Source organism: Manis javanica, chromosome 16 (assembly GCF_040802235.1).
Source record: "Manis javanica isolate MJ-LG chromosome 16, MJ_LKY, whole genome shotgun sequence".
Classification (NCBI taxonomy): domain Eukaryota; kingdom Metazoa; phylum Chordata; class Mammalia; order Pholidota; family Manidae; genus Manis; species Manis javanica.
In genome coordinates this window covers 13,579,354-13,598,748 of record NC_133171.1, presented here as the reverse complement: position 1 = coordinate 13,598,748, position 19,395 = coordinate 13,579,354, and positions in this window count along the sequence as shown.

Sequence of the window (19,395 nt, the reverse complement as noted above, 5' to 3'; positions counted from 1 at the left end):
GTCACTGCTAGTCCCTTCTTGGAGTCTGTGAGTCTGCTGCTGTTTCGTTCCTTCTGTTTTGCGTTATTGTTACACTCTACAAATGAGTGAAATCATTTGGTACTTGTCTTTCCCTGTCTGGCTTATTTCACTGAGCATAATACCCTCTAGCTCCATCCATGTTGTTGCAAATGATAGGATTCATTTTTCTCTTATAGCTGAATAATATTCCATTGTGTATATGTACCACCTCTTCCCTTTATCCATTCATCTACTGATGGACACTTAGGTTGCTTCCATTTCTTGGCTACTGTGAATAGGGCTACAATAAACGTAGGGGTGCATATATCTTTTTCAATCTGGGATCTTGTTTTCTTCAGGTTAATTCCTAGGACTGGAATTCCTGGGTCAAATGGTATTTCTATTTTCAGTTTTTGGAGAAACCTCCATATTGCTTCCATAATGGTTGAACTAATTTACAGTCCTACCACCAGTGTAAGAGGGTTCCCCTTTCTCCACATCGTCACCAGCATTTGTTGCTCCTTGTCTTTTGGATGTTGGCCATCCTAACTGGTGTGAGGTGGTGTTTCACTGCGGTTTTGATTTGCATTTCTCTGATAATTAGTGATGTGGAGCATCTTTTCATGTGCCTATTGGCCATCTGAATTTCTTCTTTGGAGAAGTGTCTGTTCAGCTCCTCCACCCATTTTTTAATAGGGTTATTTGCCTTTTGGGTGTTGAGGCATGTGAGTTTTTTATATGTTTTAGGTATTAACCCCTTGTCGAATATGTCGTTTACAAATAAATTCTCCCATACTGTAGGATGCCTTTTTGTTCTACTGATGATATCCTTTTCTGTACAGAAGCTTTTTAGTTTGATGTAGTCCCATTTGTTCATTTTTGCTTTTGTTTCCCTTGCCCGAGATGTGTTCAGGAAAAAGATGCTCATGTATATATTCAGGAGATTTTTGCCTATGTTTTCTTCTAAGAGTTTTATGGTTTCATTACTTACAATGAGATCTTTGATGCATTTGGAGTTTACTTTTGTGTATGGAGTTAGAGACAATAATCCAGTTTCATTCTTACATGTATGTGTCTAGTTTTGCCAACACCAGTTGTTGAAGAAGCTGTCATTTCCTCATTGTATATCCATGACTCATTTATCATATATTAATTGACCATATATGCTTGGGTTTATATCAGGGCTCTCTATTCTGTTCCATTGATCTATGAGTCTGTTCTTGTGCCAAACAGTATCAAAATGCCTTGATTACTGTGGCTTTGTAGTAGAGCTTGAAGTCAGGGAGCATAATCCACCCAGCTTTATTTTTCCTTCTCAGGATTGTTTTGGTTATTCAAGGTCTTTTGCAGTTCCATATGAATTTTAGAACTATTTGCTCTAGTTTGTTGAAGAATGTTGTTGGTATTTTGATAGGGATTGCATCAAATCTGTAGGGTAATTTAGGCAGGATGGGTATTTTGACAATATTGATTCTTTTTATCCATGAGCATGGGATGTGTTTCTATTATTGGTGTCTTCTTTAATTTCTCTCATGAGTGTCTTGTAGTTTTCAGAGTATAATAAGCCTTTCACCTCCTTGGTTAGGTTTAATTCCTAGGTATTTTATTCTTTTTGATGCAATTGTGAATGGAATTGTTTTCTTGATTTCTCTTTCTGTTAATTCATCATTAGTATATAGGACTGCAACAGATTTCTGCGTATTAATTTTTTATCCTGCAACTTTTCTGAATTCAGTTATTAGTTGTAGTAGTTTTGGGGTTGGTTCCTTAGGGTTTTTTATGTACACTATGATGTCATCTGCAAACAGTGGTGGTTTAACTTCTTCCTTACCAATCTGGATGCCTTTTATTTCTTTGTGTTGTCTGATGGCTGTGGCTAGGACCTCCAGTACTATGTAGAATAAAAGTGGGGAGAGTGGCCATCCTTGTCTTGTTTCTGATCTTAAAGGAGAAGCTTTCAGCTTTTCTCTGTTAAGTATGATGTTGGTTGTGGGTTTGTCATTTATGGTGGCCTTTATTAGGTTGAGGTACTTGCCCTCTATACCCATTTATAGAGTTTTTATAATGAATGGATGTTAAATTTTGTCAAATGCTTTTCCAGCATCTGTTGAGATGATCATGTGACTTTTGTACTTCCTTTTGTTGTTCTGTATGATGCTGATGGATTTTTGAATATTGTACCATCCTTGCATCCCTGGAATACATCATACTTGACCATAATAGATTATTTTTTTGATGTATTTTTGAATTTGGTTTGCTAATAGTTTGTTGAGTATTTTTGCATCTATGTTCATCAGGGATATTGGTCTGTAATTTTCTTTTTTTGTAGTGTCTCTGTCTGGTTTTGGTATTAGAGTGATGCTGGCCTCATAGAATGAGTTTGGAAGTATTCCTTCTTCTACTTTCTGGAACACTTTAAGGAGGGTTGGTATTAGGTCTTCACTACATGTTTGATAAAATTGAACAGTGAAGCCATCTGGTCCAGGAGTTTTGTTCTTAGGTAATTTTTTGATTACCAGTTCAATATCATTGCTGGAATTAGTCTCTTCAGATTTTCTGTTTCTTCCCAGGTCAGCCTTGGAAGGTTGTATTTTTCTAGAAAGTTGTCCATTTCTTATAAGTTATCCAGTTTGTTGGCATATAATTTTTCATAGTATTCTCTAATAATTCTTTGTATTTCTGTGGTGTCTGTAGTGATTTTTCCTTTCTCATTTCTGATTCTGTTTATGTGAGTAAACTTTTTTTTTCTTGATGTGCCTGGCTAGGGGGTTATCCATTTTGTTTATTTTCTCAAAGAACGAGCTCTTGGTTTCATTGATTCTTTCTATTGTTTTATTCTTCTTGATTTTATTTATTTCTGCTCTAATCTTTATTATCTCCCTCCTTCTACTGACTTTGGGCCTCATTTGTTCTTCTTTTTCTAATTTCATTAATTGTGAGTTCAGACTGTTCATATGGGATTGTTCTTCTTTCCTGAGGTAGGCCTTTACTGCAATATACTTCCCTAATAGTGCAACCTTCTTTGCGTTCCACAGATTTTGCAGTGTTGAGTTATTGTTGTCATGTGTCTCCATGTATTGCTTGATCTCTGTTTTTATTTGGTCATTGATCCACTGATTATTTATGAGCATGTTGTTAAGCCTCCATGTATTTGTGGGCTTTTTTGTTTTCTTTGTATAGTTTATTTCTAGTTTCATACCTTTATGGACTGATAAGCTGGTTTGTACAATTTCAATCCTTTTGAATTTACTGAGGCTCTTTTTGTGACCTAGTATGTGATCTATTCTGGAAATTTTCCATGTGCACTTGAGATGAATGGGTATTTGTTGCTTTTGGGTGTAGAGTTCTGTAGATATCTGTTAGGTCCATCTTTTCTAGTGTGTTGTTCAGTGCCTCTGTCTCACTACTTATTTTCTGTCTGGTTGATCCATCCTTTGGAGTGAGTGATGTGTTTGAGTCTCCTAAAATGAATGCATTGCATTTATTACCCCTTTAATTCTGTTAGTATTTGTTTCACATATGTAGGTGCTCCTGTGTTGGGATGTTTATAATGGTTATATCCTCTTGGTGGACTGGCCCTTTTATTGTTATGTAATGTCCTTTTTCTCTTGTTACTTCCTTTGTTTTGAAGTCTATTTTGTCTGATGCCAGTACTGCAATACATGCTTTTTTTCTCCCTATTATTTGCATGAAAATTTTTTTTTCATCCTTTCACTCTTAGTCTGTGTATGTCTTTGGGTTTGAAGTGAGTCTCTTGTAGGCAGCATATAGTTGGGTTTTGTTTTTATAATCCATTCTGTAACTCTATGTCTTTTGATTGATGCATTCAGTCCATTTACAGTCTGGGTATTATCAATAGATATGTACTTATTGCTTTTGGAGGCTTTAGATTTGTGGTTACCAAAGGTTCAAGGGCAGCTTCTTTACTATCTAACAGTCTAATTTAACTAGCTTATTACACTATTTCAAACACAATCTAAAGGTTCTTTTTTTCTTCCTTTGTTTTCTTCCCCTTCCACTCTTTATATGTAAAGTGTCATATTCTGTACTCTTTGTGTATCCCTTGACTGACTTTGTGGGTAGTTGATTTAATTTTGTATTTGCTTAGTAATTAATTGGTCTACTTCTTTTACTGTGGATTTGTTTTCTCTGCTGACAGCTATTTAGCTTTAGGAGCATTTCCATCTATAGCAGTCCCTCCAAAATACACTGTGGAGGTGGTTTGTGGGAGCTTAATTCCCTCAGCTTTTGCTTCTCTGGAAATTGTTTAATCCCTGTTTCAAATTTAAATGATAATCTCGCTGGGTAGAGTATTCTTGGTTGGATGCCCTTCTGTTTCATTGCATTAAATAAATCATGCCCCTCCCTTCTGGCCTGTAAAGTTTCTAAGTCTGATGATAGCCTAAAGGGTTTTCCTTTGTATATGATCTTTTTCTCTCTCTGGCTGCTTTTAATATTCTGTACTTGTCCTTAATCTTTGCCATTTTCATTTTTATATGTCTTGGTTTTATCTTCCTTGGGTTCCTCGTGTTGGGAGATCTGTGTACTTCCATGGCATGAGAGACTATTTCTTTACTCAGATTGGGAAGTTTTCAGCAATTATTTCCTCAGAGACTTTCTTACCTTTATTACTTCTTCTTCTTTTTCCCTATAATCTGAATATTGTTCCATTTGGATTGGTCGCATAGTCCTCTCATTATTTTTTCATTCCTAGAGAACCTTTTTTCTCTCTGTGCCTCGGCTTCTTTGTATTCCTGTTCTTTAATTTCTATCTCATTTACCATCTCCTCTACCTCATCTAATCTACTTTTAAATCCCTCCATTGCATTTTTCATTTCAGATACTGTATTTTTCAAAGTTTCTGTCTCTTTCTTGAAGTTTTCCCTGAGATCTTGAACATTTTTCTGTAGCTCCATGATTGTGTTTATGATTCCTATTTTAAAATCTTTATCAAGAATATTGGTGATTTCAGTTTCACTTAGCCCTCTTTCTGCTGTATAAGGGATTCTGGTTTGCACCAGATTTTTTGCCATTTCATATTATGATTGCCATGGAATAATGTCTTTGTGTAGGTAGTGCTTTCTAGTGCCCAGAAGCCCTACTCTCTGGAGCTGCCCAGCACCTGAAGCCAAGGAAGGGGTTGCAGGTGAGTGGCACTGGTGCCTGTGGGGAACAAAGAGCTATTTCCTGCTTCCCAGATGTAATGCCTGCCTCCACTGCCAAGGTCAGTTGGCCTAGCATGCAGGGCGGAGCCTCTGTGTTACCCCCCTTGTATCTGCCATAGGCGGGGCCATCTTCTGGCTAGTCTAGCACTGTGGTGGGGTCAGCAGGTTTACGAACTAGTGCCCACTGGGAGGAAGGAGCAGCAGGCTGCCTATAGCAGTGGGTGGCCTCAGTATGCATTGCCAGCCAGGGGAATGCATCACCTGAAGCTTCTGAAAGTTCCAGAAACTTTGGGCTGAGTGTGTCAAGATGATTTTGTCCACCTGTCCTTTCTCCTGAGGAGCAACCTCTGTGTAATCCTTGCCCCTTTAGCAGCCCTCTCGCTATTGGGAGGTCTTTCAAAATGCCCACCTTTCTTTTGTCCCAGAGCTGCCAGTTGTGGGTACCTGTTCCCCGCAAGTGGCTGTAATCTAGTCTGAGTATTCTGCCTGTCTCTGCTTTCCAATCGTGGGTTCATGCTCCTGGAACAGATCTCCAGGGGTGGGTGTTCAGCAGTCCTGTGCTTCTCCTCTCCCCCGGCTCTGTTTCTCTTCAACCCTCCTGTGAGCTTGGTTTGGGGGAGGGTTTGGGTTTTGCCAGATCATGGCTTTGCTCCCTTACCCTGTTCCATGAGGTCTTCTCTTTTCCCTAGATGTAGGCAGGCTGTCCCAGTCTTCTTTCTGGTCGACCTTTCAGGATTAGTTGTATTTGCTGTGTTTTCATATTATATATGGTTTGGGGAGGAGGTTTCTGCCTTGTTTCTCATGCCACCATCTTTTCTTCTCTCCACCTTGAAGCATTTTTACAATTATCTTTTCAAATACAATATCTAGCATACAATCAAACATAACTGAATTATAAAAGAGCCATGACAACATAAATTAAAACCAACACAGAAAAACAACACAAATAGGAGTACAGTGGTTCCAAATATTGGAATCTTCACACACAAATTATATACAACAACACTTTGATGAAAGTCAAAGTCAAATATTTCAGCAGATAACTGGAAACTTAAAAAAGACACTGAATATTTGAATAAAAAAGAAACAAATTCTAGAGCTCAAAAATATAATAATAAATGAAGAACCAAATAGAAAAAACTGATCAGCAAATTAGAGAGAACAAAAGAGAGAAGTTGAGAATTGTCAGGTCAGAAGAAATTATTCATAGTTTCTTCCAGGAAGACAAATATAATAAAGCTCATAAATACAAAGGGAGGATAAAGAAGAACTTAAAAGAGTCAACAAGAAGATATTTAACAGGAAAAGAAGACCAGAGACAGTACTGGGCGGAACAACATTTAAAGAGCTAACATTCAAAATGTATGTTCAAAAATGACAGATCAAGTCAGATTCTAGAATCTCTATTCAAACCCCAAAGACTATATTACAAAGATGTCTATTCTAGACACATTCTTGTGGAACTGCAGGAGTCCAAAGACCATGAGATGATCAAAGAAGAAATCAGATAAAAGCAACCCACAGAAAGTGACAGCCCATCTTGAGGAGGAAAACAACAACAATCTGGGTGGGTATTACAAAATCAAGAGTGCTTTTAAAATCATCAAAACAAAGTCAAATGTGTCATGTGGTTTCTGCAATGGTCAGTTTCCTTACTGTCATCTTCTTGCCATCCTAAATTCCTCCTTACTCAGAAATAAATCATAACACTGTAACCTGGAATTCTCATCTGACCATAGCTACTTCCAGCTAAGGGCAGGGAGAGAATCCCTAAAACTTAGTGAGGAGTGACGCTGGGCCAGCCCTTGTGCTCCGTCCATGACACACGTGTCAACACCAACCTTATGTAGTTATTGTCTACATGTTATTGTCTTCTTCTACAGTGAGAATAAGTCACCCACTTGGGATCTCAGGGAATCACGCCTCAAAGAGCTGCAGTGCCGAAATCATCCTGGCTCCTCATGAGCTGGTCTCTTCAATTTCACCACTGCGTGTCATCCGGAGGGGTGAGAAATGTGTTCTAAGCTGTTCTGAGATCTTCTTGCCTTCCAATATCGATGATATGCTTTCACTTTCAGCTGCAGCTCTCAACCAACTGAACTTCAATAATCTTATCATCTCAAATGAACCTGCTCTTGAAAAGGCAGAATATAACCTGGAATTGTTTGGAAACAGGAGGTAGATGGCATTTCAATAGAACCTGCTGAGTCATCATTTTTCCATGACACAAATTCAGCATCCTGTTCCCAATGTCACTGTCAAAAGCTAGTATCTCTATAAAAAAATTGTACATCTGCTTGGGGATAAGAGATATACTAGATGGCAAATAAATTCAGCATACTCTTCCCCTCCAATGTCACTGTCAAGAGCTAGTATCTTGACAGTACATATGGTTGGGGATAAGAACTACACTAGAGTGAGAATTTGTCATTTTAAAAAACAATTCAGGACTAAGGAAGGATCTGTGATATTTCAGCCTTGAAGAGCTCAATGGCCCATAAACACATACGGATTATGAACTGTAAAAGCTTTCTTCATCTAAGCTCTCAGGGTTCTAATTACATATTAGTGAATTGGGATGTCAGCTATTTTCTGGTCTGAAAAAGCAGTCAGGAGCTGCTGTGACAGGGGCCTACCCTATAGGGTATGTGAATGAATGAATTCTCTGCTGAAGGATAATTTGTAGTGTGAAACCTCATATGTGTCATGGAATAAAGGTGATTTTTTAGTAGAAAGGAGAGACAATTTTTAAAAAAGGTAATGCATGGCAGGAACAAGATGATGTTACAGAAACAGGTTTGAAAGAGTCCTTGCACCAGCCCTTTCCTCATTTTGTGAATCTGTTACAACAGTTTCTGGTAATAAGATGTTTTGCTTCAACAGATAAATAGCAGTTTCCTTATAAATCAAAAATTTAAATATTATATCATTGCATAATATTTCTAAAGATCTGTTTTCAAAGAATGAATGTGCATTGCAAATTTTAGTTTGCTATGAAAAATTTAATACCTGAAATATTTAGGAAATTGGGTAAGGTTTTTCCCTCTTTTTCAGATAAACCCAGATGTTTTCTGTCAACGGTAAACAAACAGGAGATATTTAAAATTTTCCATTGCTTACATGATTTAAATATATCAAAAGGTAAGGACTTATTTGCTTTTAAACTCATTAATTTCTTATTATACTTTATGTCCCACATTCTTGGTGACTTCTCCTGGCTGAACTAATTTTAAAAGATTAAAATGTTTTAACCATTGTGCATTTTATTTTTAGTTAAAGTACATTAACTCCAGAAATATTTTAAATCTACAACAGGTAAAGCCCTTCATATTTAAGATTCACAGTCTTCCATGGAACCATGACAATAACAAGATATAGCTTTTAAGATCGCTCAAATCATTCCCTTTGTTCTGATTTCTATTCATCCATTTGTTTAAATACATTCTTACACCATGTGTTATGTTCTAAGCCCTGTACTAGGCCCTAAGGATGCAACAATGAACCAAAAAAGACTCCTGCTCTAAGATAGTTTATGCCTAGTTCATAAAAGAAGTAATCTGGTTACCTGAGCCATTGGTTAGCAATGGTACAGTTTGGTAGCTGGTACAATTTGCATGTGGCTGGGGAGTGAAGAGACTGGGTCACCTGGAGCACTTGAAGCAAGGTGGGCTTGGGGTTTTTTATCTGAAGTACAATAACTTCATTTATCCTACCATGTCCCATACACCACTTAGGTACTGAAGATAGAGCAGTTAAAAAAATAAGTAAAAATGTCAGGCCTACATATCTACATGAAAAACATTTACTCCATCTGACATATCAGAGATTGGAGGGTGGGTGGCCAGGGGTGGGAGATGGAGGACTACTTATGGGCTATTCCACTAGGAAGAGAGGGACTGGCTTCAACCAGGAGCCAGTGAAGGGGGATATCAAGAGATGGATTTGAGACATACTGGAAGCAACGCTTAGCAGTAGGTAAATTGTGGAGGGTGAAAGAAAATGAGTTATCAAGGTTTTAGTCCAGCGTTCTAGCAACTGGGTGAATGAACAGGCTACTATAGAGATGGAAAGGCAGGAGGAAGAATAGGCCTGGTGAGATCTTTGGGAGTTTAATTGTGGGTGTTGGGTCTGGCGCTTAAGAGGAGGTCTTCTGGGAGGAGGTGTAGATTAGGTTGTATCTGTTCCAGGAGTGGATGAAACTGCCCGGTGTGAAGCTAATGAAGAGAAGCGGGCCTGGATGAGACCCTGGCAGAGATCCTGGCAGGCCATGCTCCTGGATGAGGACTAACAGGGGAAACTGAGGGACAGCCCACGAGGTGGGGAAGGACCAGGAGAGGGAGCACTTAGTGGGCTCTCCAGAGGGAGTGCGTCAAGGAGGAGTGATTTCATGGATATATATGCCCATTAAATGGACATAATGAAGTCTCAGGGACGTCACGTGAGGTGAGCACCAAACTGTCCTTTAGAGGTAGCGACACAGGATCACTGGGGACCTTAGAAAGGGACCATATATGGAGTGGTGACAATCCTAATGGAAGTGGCTCAAAGAGGAAACAGTACAACTTTGGCTGCCGGATCATAGCAATAGCATAAGCACTTTTTTCTTATTAATCCATCTTATTGAGGCATAGTTTATATATCCTCATGCACAAATTTCAAGAACTTTTGGCAAAGATATATATGCCTGAAATCACCACCCCAATTACTATACAGAGTTCTTCTTTCACCCCAGGTTTCCACTGATTTTTTTATGTCACTATAGATTACTTTTGTCCATCCTAGAATTTTATATAAGTGGAATCATACAATATGTGCTTTTTGTGTTTGACTTTTTTCACTCAGCATGTTCTTGAGATTCATCCATGTTGTTACATGTATCAGTTCATCCCTTTAACACCAAGTAGTATTTCATTGTATAGGTGTCCTTCAATTTAATTACCCACTCATATTTTAATGGACATAATGAAGTTGAACCTATACCGTGAAGGCCGTAACAGTTCAGCACTAGGTAATCTACTTATTATTACCTGTGATAAGAACTAGGTTATATAATCTCAGAAAGAAAACAATATAAGAAGAAATATAGTACAAAATAAAATAAGAATAAACAATATGTGAAAACCTAACAGAATCCCAAGTATATACTTGTTTTGATAAATAGCAAAAACCAAAAACATTAGTAACATTTAGCATCCTAACTTGATAAGGAGTTTCTGGTAGAAATCCACATAATGCCTAGTGGTTGTTCCCTCTGGGGGAGATAGAAGCAAACCGGCCCCCAGGAGCTTAAGGGGCTGTGAACCAAAGAAAGAGCTGCCAAGTCCATCTCGAATTCTACAGAGGTTCGTTGAGAGGATCTGACCTACAGAGGCTTGCCCCCGATGGCTGCAGGATGTGCCTATCTCTGCTCTTTGTGTTTAGTGGGCGCTAATTTATAGAAGTCAGGAGGAAGGGTCAACATGTAATGCAGCCACTCGTGTGCTCAGTGGTGCAGGGGCTGATGTCCAAGTCTTATCACTAGAATAGGAGGAGTCCTGCCCCAGGGAACAATGTAATCGTTTCCAGTTGGATATTTCTAAGGAGTTCTTGGGTACCAAAGAAAGGGACTGTAAGTGTCATTCGCTGGTCAGCATAGCACATTCGACAAGATGGTGTTACTGTCGCTCACAGGCAATGGTGAAGACTTATGAGCATTTCCATTAAATCAAGACCAAAGCAAGGATACCTGTGATCATCAACAGTCTCACACATTTTTCTAGGTATTCCAGATAGTATGGGTCCAGACAGAGAATTAAAATATGAATATTAGAAAAAGAGAAAATACCTAGAAAATTAAAAAATCAGCAAACCATTATAACTTGTTAGTTATAATGAGACTAATAGGATAGCAATATTGCAGGTAAATTTACATAAATTAATAGCTTTCCTATATAACTGCAATAGTAAATTAGGAATTGTAATAGAAAATCCTATTTACTATATAGCAACAAAAATACAAACTATCTAGATATTAATATAGGTGCAAAAGTAGGTAGAAAACTGAAACCTTAGTGCAAGACATAGAAGAAAATGATGACTCCTAGCACCATATTGTAAGACAGAACCAATGTGATAAAGACACGAATTCCCCTAAATTAATCCATAATTCTAATGTAATCCCAATCAAAACCCCAATTTGACACACTGATTCTAAGGTTGTGCTGGAAGAATAAATGAGTAAAACAGGATAAATTTTTTGAAATGAGGGTAAAAATGAGAGAGAACTAGATCTACAATAATGAAAACACTGTGGTGGTGGCTCAGGAATGGGCAAATCAATAGAATAAAAAAGAATGAATAATAATAAATCTGTGAGACTATGTGGGAGTTCATGGTATGATTAATGTGATTTCTCAAATCAGGGCAAAGGCTGGGCTGACTGGCTGATCCTCCAGAAAAAAAACATCTCTACTTCATACTCTGAACAACTTTCTGATAGATTAAAGACCTAAGCTTAAAAAAAAATAAAGTTATAAATGTAAAAGATAAGGCTATAGAAGTACTGAAATAAAACACTGGATAACATATTTAGAATCTTTGAGAAATGACTTCTTAAACAAGATAAATGATCCAGAAACCAAAAAGCAGAAATTCACAGATTTGATTCCATAATTTTTTTTCTACCCATATAACATATTCGTAACATATATAACAAAGGTGAAGTATCCCTAAGGTATGTCCCATGAGAGACAGTTACCATGGCCAGGCATCAGGGCCAGGGGCTGGTTGGCTGACTTCTTGGGTGCCATTGGCCCTGTGGTCCTGATGCTACAGGGTCTAGGAAGCTCCCTCACAGGGACCTAAGTGGAAAGTCCTCTGTCCACCCAGTCAGTCAACAGGTGGAAAGTGAGCACCAACTCTGTGCCTTTCATTGCCCTAGATGCTGAAGATTAAAATATAAGTAAGACAAACTGATTCTGCTGGAAGGTGGCTGTCATTTGGGAAGACAAATACGATAAGCAAATTACCACAAGAAAGCATGAGAGGTGCAGGATACAAACAGGGACATAGAATTTTTAAAGGCAGATGTGATTAATTTTTCAAGGCAGGGAAGTCTGTTAATTCTGGAACACTGTGACTTATCCACACATTAACATTCAGTTCTCTTTATTGCCTTTTGTTTTCTTAGTCACTGCAACATCAGTTTTCCTAACTAGGGTTTGCCTTTATTTGACGTTTAAAAACTGTTTAAGCTCTTTAAAATGTCTATAATTTGATAAATGACATTTGCTAATAATTAACTAGTGGTTCATGTAGTACCTCCAATTCCTTTAAATAGTGCCATTCAAAAATGTTTCACAAAAATGCACACACCTATGCATGTATTAAGCCCTCAGATCAAGAAATAGAATTCCCAGCATTCTAGAAATTACAAACCTCTTCAAAGTGACCTGTCCTCTACTTTTGAAAGACCTTGAGTGTTGTCTATTGCCTGAATCTTCTAAATGTTATATTTTGTGTGTTGTACTTACGTGTGGAGCCCATGATAAATCTGTTTTTAATGAGCAACTTACCTTGTGAAGAAAGCAACAGCCTTTGGACTGAAGCTCTGTGTTTGGCTTTTTGTGTACACATGGTAATAAAGAATTCTCACCCTATTTATTTTTTCTTACTCTAGCCTGATTCTTTCTATTGTATGTTAAGCAAATATTCTAAATATGAGAAATCCTGGCACCCGTTAAGCAGGAAACCTTTCTCTTTCTGAGCAGTTTAGCCACAGTTGTGTTGCAATGATTTCTAAAACTCTTGGTAAGGCTTCTTTGTCTGCTGCTTTTTAGAAGAAATAAAAGGAAATAGAAATCAGCCTTGACCTGAAAAATCCCCATGAGAAAAGCCAAATGATTGCTTAATTTATTTTATTAAGAGTCATTAACCCCACAATCAAATGGCTCCTGTAGGAAGGTAAAAGTCCCAAATAAAAAGAAATGTAGGAGATTCAAGATGGCAGTGTGAGAGGTGAGACGAGAACTCCTCCCAAAACCACAAATAGCATGAAAATGTAGTTAATTGATACAACTCACCCTAAAATAGCAACAAGAAAGAAGGCTGCACCAGACTGCATACAGACCTCACAAACGGAGCAGACCTCACATAACAGGGTAACTATGAAAGCCTTAATCCGACGGGACCCCCGTCCTTCCCCCACCCCAGCTCACCAGCAGAAGGAAGCGCAACGGAGCTGGGAGCGGGTGGAGGCCTGAGACTGCTGAACACCTGGACCTGGAAATCTGCTTTGTGAGCAGAAATCTATACTGTGGTGCTCTGGACACTGGGGAGCTCGGACAGGTGGAGTGCTTGAGAGACTGAGACTCCTGCCGTTTGTGGAGGAGGGGGTCCGGAGCCGGCCACTCTGTGTCACAGGGAAGGGGGTGGTCCGAGAGGCTTCCTAAGCAGCGAGAGGGTGGCTGAAGGGGGGGCGGTTTGAACAGGGCTTGCTGAGCAGGGGAGGGGAGAGCTGGACAAGGTTGTCTGGGTGGGCTCTGCCCAGCTGGTTGGGAGCTTTAAGGAGCATCAGGCACTCAATTCCCCAGGCTGGCTGCTCAGCTCCAAGGCCCCCCACTGTGACACGCGGCCTGCTGCGCCTGCCTCCTATCCTGCTGGCACCTGTTTGCAAACTGGCAGTCACTGTGCTGGCATCAGGCCAGCCAGAGGGAGGCCCCACCTACAACAGCTAGAGACGCAAAGCACAGAGGCTTCCACCTGGGTGCCTGGCCCACTGGCTCTGACACTGGAGACAGGCAGTGCAGACGGGAATCAGGAAGCAGATCTTTCCTCAACCCAGGCACCAGCTCCGCTTCCCTACAACCCCCCAACCTCACTCTAGGGGCTGAGCAGCTCCAGAGACTGGAGCTTCTGGGCAAGAGTGGGCACCACACAGAAATGTGAAATGTCAAAACAACATCGCTCAGACCAAAATATCACAAACCACAGAAAAGGGGCCAAATGAAACTGAACTCACCAATCTGCCTGAAAGAGAGTTCAAAATAAAAATCATAAACATGCTTCTGGAGGTACAGAAAAATATTCAAGAATTCAGGAATGAATTAAAGTCAGAGATTCAATCATTAAGAAATTCCATATCTGAAATGAAACATACAATGGAGGGATTTAAAAACAGATTAGATGTAGTAGAAGAGACAGTAAGTGGCATAGAAATTAGGGAAGAGAATACAAAGAAGCTGAGGCACAAAGAGAAAAAAGAAACTCTAAGAATGAAAGAATATTGAGAGAACTGTGTGACCAATCCAAATGGAACAATATCAGCATTATAGGGGTACCAGAAGAAGAAGAGAGAGAAAAAGGGATAGAAAGTGTCACTGAGGAGGTAATTGCTGAAAATTTCCCCAATCTGGGGAAAGAAATAGTCTCTCAGGTCATGGAGGTGCACAGATCTCCCAACACAAGTGACACAAGGAAGATAGCATTAAGACATATAATAATTAAAATGGCAAAGATCAAGGATAAAGAACAGATTTTTAAAAGCAGCTGGAGAGAGAAAAGAGATCACATACAAAGGAGAACATCAGGATAACATCAGACTTCTGAACAGAAACCTTTCAGGCCAGAAGGGAATGGCATGATATATTCAATGCAATGAAGCAGAAGGGCCTTGAACCAAGAATACTCTACCTGGAAAGGTTATCAGTTAAATTTGAAGGAGGGATTAAACAATTTTCAGATAAGCAAAAGTTAAGATAATTTACCTCCCACAAACCACCTCTACAGTGCATTTTGGAGGGACTGCTATAGAAGGAAGTATTCCTAAGGCTAAATAGATGTCACCCAAGGGATAGACAAAGAGTACAGAATATGATTTATAACACACAAAGATTGGAGGAGGAAGAAAAAGGAGGGGAAAAAAGAACCTTTAGGCTGTGTTTGTAATAGCAAACAAAGTGAGTTTAATTAGACTATTAGATAGTAAGAGAATTACCCTTGAACCTTGGGTAACCATGAATCTAATGCCTGCAATAGCAGTAAGTTCATACCTACTGATAATCATCCTAAATGTAAATGGTCTGAATGCACCAATCAAAAGACACAGAGTAATAGAATGGATGAAAAAGCAAGACCCATCTATATGCTGCCTACAAGGGACTCACTTCAAACCCAAAGACATACACAGACTGAAAGTAAAGGGATGGAAAAAGATATTTCATGCAACTAATAGAAAAAAATCAGAAGTTTCAGTACTTGTATCAGACAAAATAAACTCAAAACAAAGAAAGTCACAAGAGACAAAGAAGGACATTACATAATGATACAAGAGTCAGTCCAACAAGAGGATATAACCATTATAAATATCTATGCACCCAAGACAGGATCACTTACATGTGTGAAACAAATACAAACAGAATTAAAGGGGGAAATAGAATGCAATACATTCATTTTAGGAGACTTCAACACACTACTCACTTCAAAGGACAGATCAGTCATACAGAAAATAAGCAAAGAGACAGAGGCACTGAACAATGTATTAGAATAGATGAACCTAATGGTCATCTACAGAACACTCCATCCAAAAGCAACAGGATGTACATTCTTCTCAAGTGCACATGGAACATTTTCAAGAATAGATCATATACTAGGCCACAAAAAGAACCACAGTAAATTCAAAAATATTGAAATTGTACCAACCAACTTCTCAGATCACAAAGGTATGAAACTAGAAATAAATTGCACAAAGAAAACTAAAAAACCCACAAATGCATGGAGGCTTAATAACATGCTCCTAAATAATCAATAGATCAGTGACCAAATAAAAACAGATCAGGCAATATATGAAACAATATATTCAACAACACAAAATCTGTGAGACGCAGCAAAGGCTGTGCTAAGAGGGAAATATATTGCAATACAGGCCTACCTCAGGAAAGAAGAACAATCACACATGAACATTCTAAACTCACAATTAATGAAACTAGAAAAGGAAGAACAAATTAGGCCCAAAGTCAGTAGAAGGAGGAATGTAATAAAGATTAAAGCATAAATAAATAAAATTGGGAAAAATAAAATAATAAAAAGAATCAATGAAAGCAGGAGCTGGTTCTTCAAGAAAATAAACAAAATAGATAAACCCCTAGCCAGACTTATCAAGAAAAAAATAGAGTCTACACACATAAACAGAATCAGAAATGAGAAAGGAAAAATTACTGTGGACACCACATAAATACAAAGAATTATAATAGAATACTATGCAAAATGATATGGTAACAAATGGATAACTTAGAAGAAATGGACAACTTTCTAGAAAAATACAACCTTCCAAGTCTGACCCAGGAAGAAACAGAAAATCTGAAGAGACTAATTCCAGCAATGATATTGAATTGGTAATCAAAAAATTACCTAAGAACAAAACTCCTGGACCAGATGGCTTCACTGTTCAATTTTATCAAACATTTAGTGAAGACCTAATACTGACCCTCCTTAAAGTTTTCCAAAAAGTAGAAGAGGATGGAATACTCCCAAACTCATTCTACAAGGCCAGCATCACTCTAATACCAAAACAAGGCAAAGACACCACACAAAAAAGAAAATTACAGACCAATATCCCTGATGAACATAGATGCAAAAATACTCAACAAACTATTAGCGAACCAAATTCAAAAATACATAAAAAAGATCATCTATCATAATCAAATGGGACTCATTCCAGGGATGCAAGGATGGTACAACATTCGAAAATAAATCCATCAATGTCATACACTACATCAACAAAAAGAAGGACAAAACCCACATGATAATCTCCACAGATGCAGAAAAAGCATTTGACAAAATTCAACATCCATTCATGATGAAAACTCTCAACAAAATGGGTATAGAGGGCAAGTACCTCAACATAATATAGGCCATATATATGACAAACCCACAGCCAACATTATACTTAACAGCAAGAAGCTGAAAGCTTTGCCTTTAAGATCGGGAACAAGACAGGGATGCCTGCTCTCTGCACTTTTGTTCAACATAGTACTGGAGGTCCTAACCGTGGCAATCAGACAACACAAAGAAATAAAAGGCATCCAGATTGGCAAGGAAGAAGTTAAACTGTCCCTGTTTGCAGATGACATGATATTGTACATAAAAAACCCTAAAGAATCCACTCCAAAACTACTAGATCTAATATCTGAATTCAGCAAAGTTGCAGGATAGAAAATTAATACACAGAAATCTGTTACATTCCTATACACTAACACTGAACTACCAGAGAGAGAAATCAGGAAAACAGCTCCATTCACAATTGCATCAAAAAGAATAAAATACCTAGCAATAAACCTAACCAAGCAACTGAAAGACCTATACCTTGAAAACTGAGATACTCTTAAGAGAAATTAAGGAGGACCCTAACAAATGGAAATTCATCCCATGATCTTGGGTAGGAAGAATTAATATTGTCAAAATGGCCATCCTGCCTAAAGCAATCTACAGATTAAATGCAATCCCTATTAAAATACCTGCAGCATTCTTGAATGAACTAGAGCAAATAGTTCTAAAATTCATATGAAATGACAAAAGACCCCTAATAGCCAAAGCAATCCTGAGAAGGAAGAATAAAGCAGGGGGAATTATGCTCCCTGACTTCAAGTTCTACTACAAAGCCACAGTAATCAAGACAATTTGGTACTGGCACAAGAACAGACCCATAGACCAGTGGAAGAGAATAGAGAGCCCAGATATAAACCCAAACATGTATGGTCAATTGATATGCGATAAAGGAGCCATGGACATAGAAAGGGGAAATGACAGCTTCTTCAACAGCTGGTGTTGGCAAAACTGTACAGCTACATGTAAGAGAATGAAACTGGATTATTGTCTAGCCCTGTACACAAAAGTAAACTCAAAATGGATCAAAGACGTGAATGTAAGTCATGAAACCATAAAACTCTTAGAAAAAAATATAGGCAAAAATCCTTTGGACATAAACATGAGCAACTTCTTCATGAACATATCTCCCCAGGCAAGGGAAACAAAAGCAAAAATGAACAAGTGGGACTATATCAAGCTGAAAAGCTTCTGTACAGCAAAGAGCACCATCAGTAGAACAAAAAGACATCCTACAGTATGGGAGAATATATTCATAAATGACATATCTGATAAGTGGTTGACATCCAAATTATATAAAGAGCTCACGCACCTCAACAAACAGAAAGCAAATAATACAATTAAAAAATGGGAAGAGGAGCTGAACAGACAGTTCTCCAAAGAAGAAATTCAGATGGCCAACAGACACATGAAAAGATGCTCCACATTGCTTGTCATCAGAGAAATGCAAATTAAAACCACAATGAGATATCACCTCACACCAGTTAGGATGGCCACCATGCAAAAGACAACCAACAACAAATGTTGGCAAGGATGTGGAGAGAGGGGAACCCTCCTACACTGCTGTTGGGAATGTACAGTAGTTCAACCATTCTTGAAAGCAGTATGGAGGTTCCTCAAAAAACTCAAAATAGAAATACCATTCGACCTGGGAATTCCACTCCTAGGAATTTACCCTAAGAATGAAGGAGCCCAGTTTGAAAAAGACATATGCACCCCTGTGTTTATCGCAGCACTATTTACAATAGCCAAGAAATGGAAGCAGCCTAAATGTCCATCAGTAGAAGAATGGATAAAGAAGATGTGGTACATATACACAATGGAATATTATTCACCCATAAGAAGAAACAAATCCTCCATTTGCTACAACATGGATGGAGCTAGAGGGTATTATGCTCAGTGAAATAAGCCAGGCTGAGAAAGACAAGTACCAAACGATTTCACTCTTCTGTGGAGTATAAGAACAAAGAAAAACTGAAGGAACAAAACAGCAGCAGAATCACAGAACCCAAGAATGGACTAACAGTTACCAAAGGGAAAGGGACTGGGGAGGATGGGTGGGAAGGGAGGGATGAGGGAGGAAAAGGGGCATTATGATTAGCACACATAATGTGGGGTGGGGGACATGGAAAAGGCAGTATATCCAGAGAAGACAGGTAATGAATCTATAGCCTCTTATTACACTGATGGACAGTGAATGTAATGCGGTATGTGGGGGGGACTTGATAATAGGGGGAGTCTAGTAACCATAATGTTGTTTAAGTAATTGTACATTAACAATATAAAAAATGTGTTTTCTTCCCAGCCCTTCACACTTTCCCCAAACCTTGCACCCTGCCCAGTGACATTCATTATGAGCACAGTCCTTCCA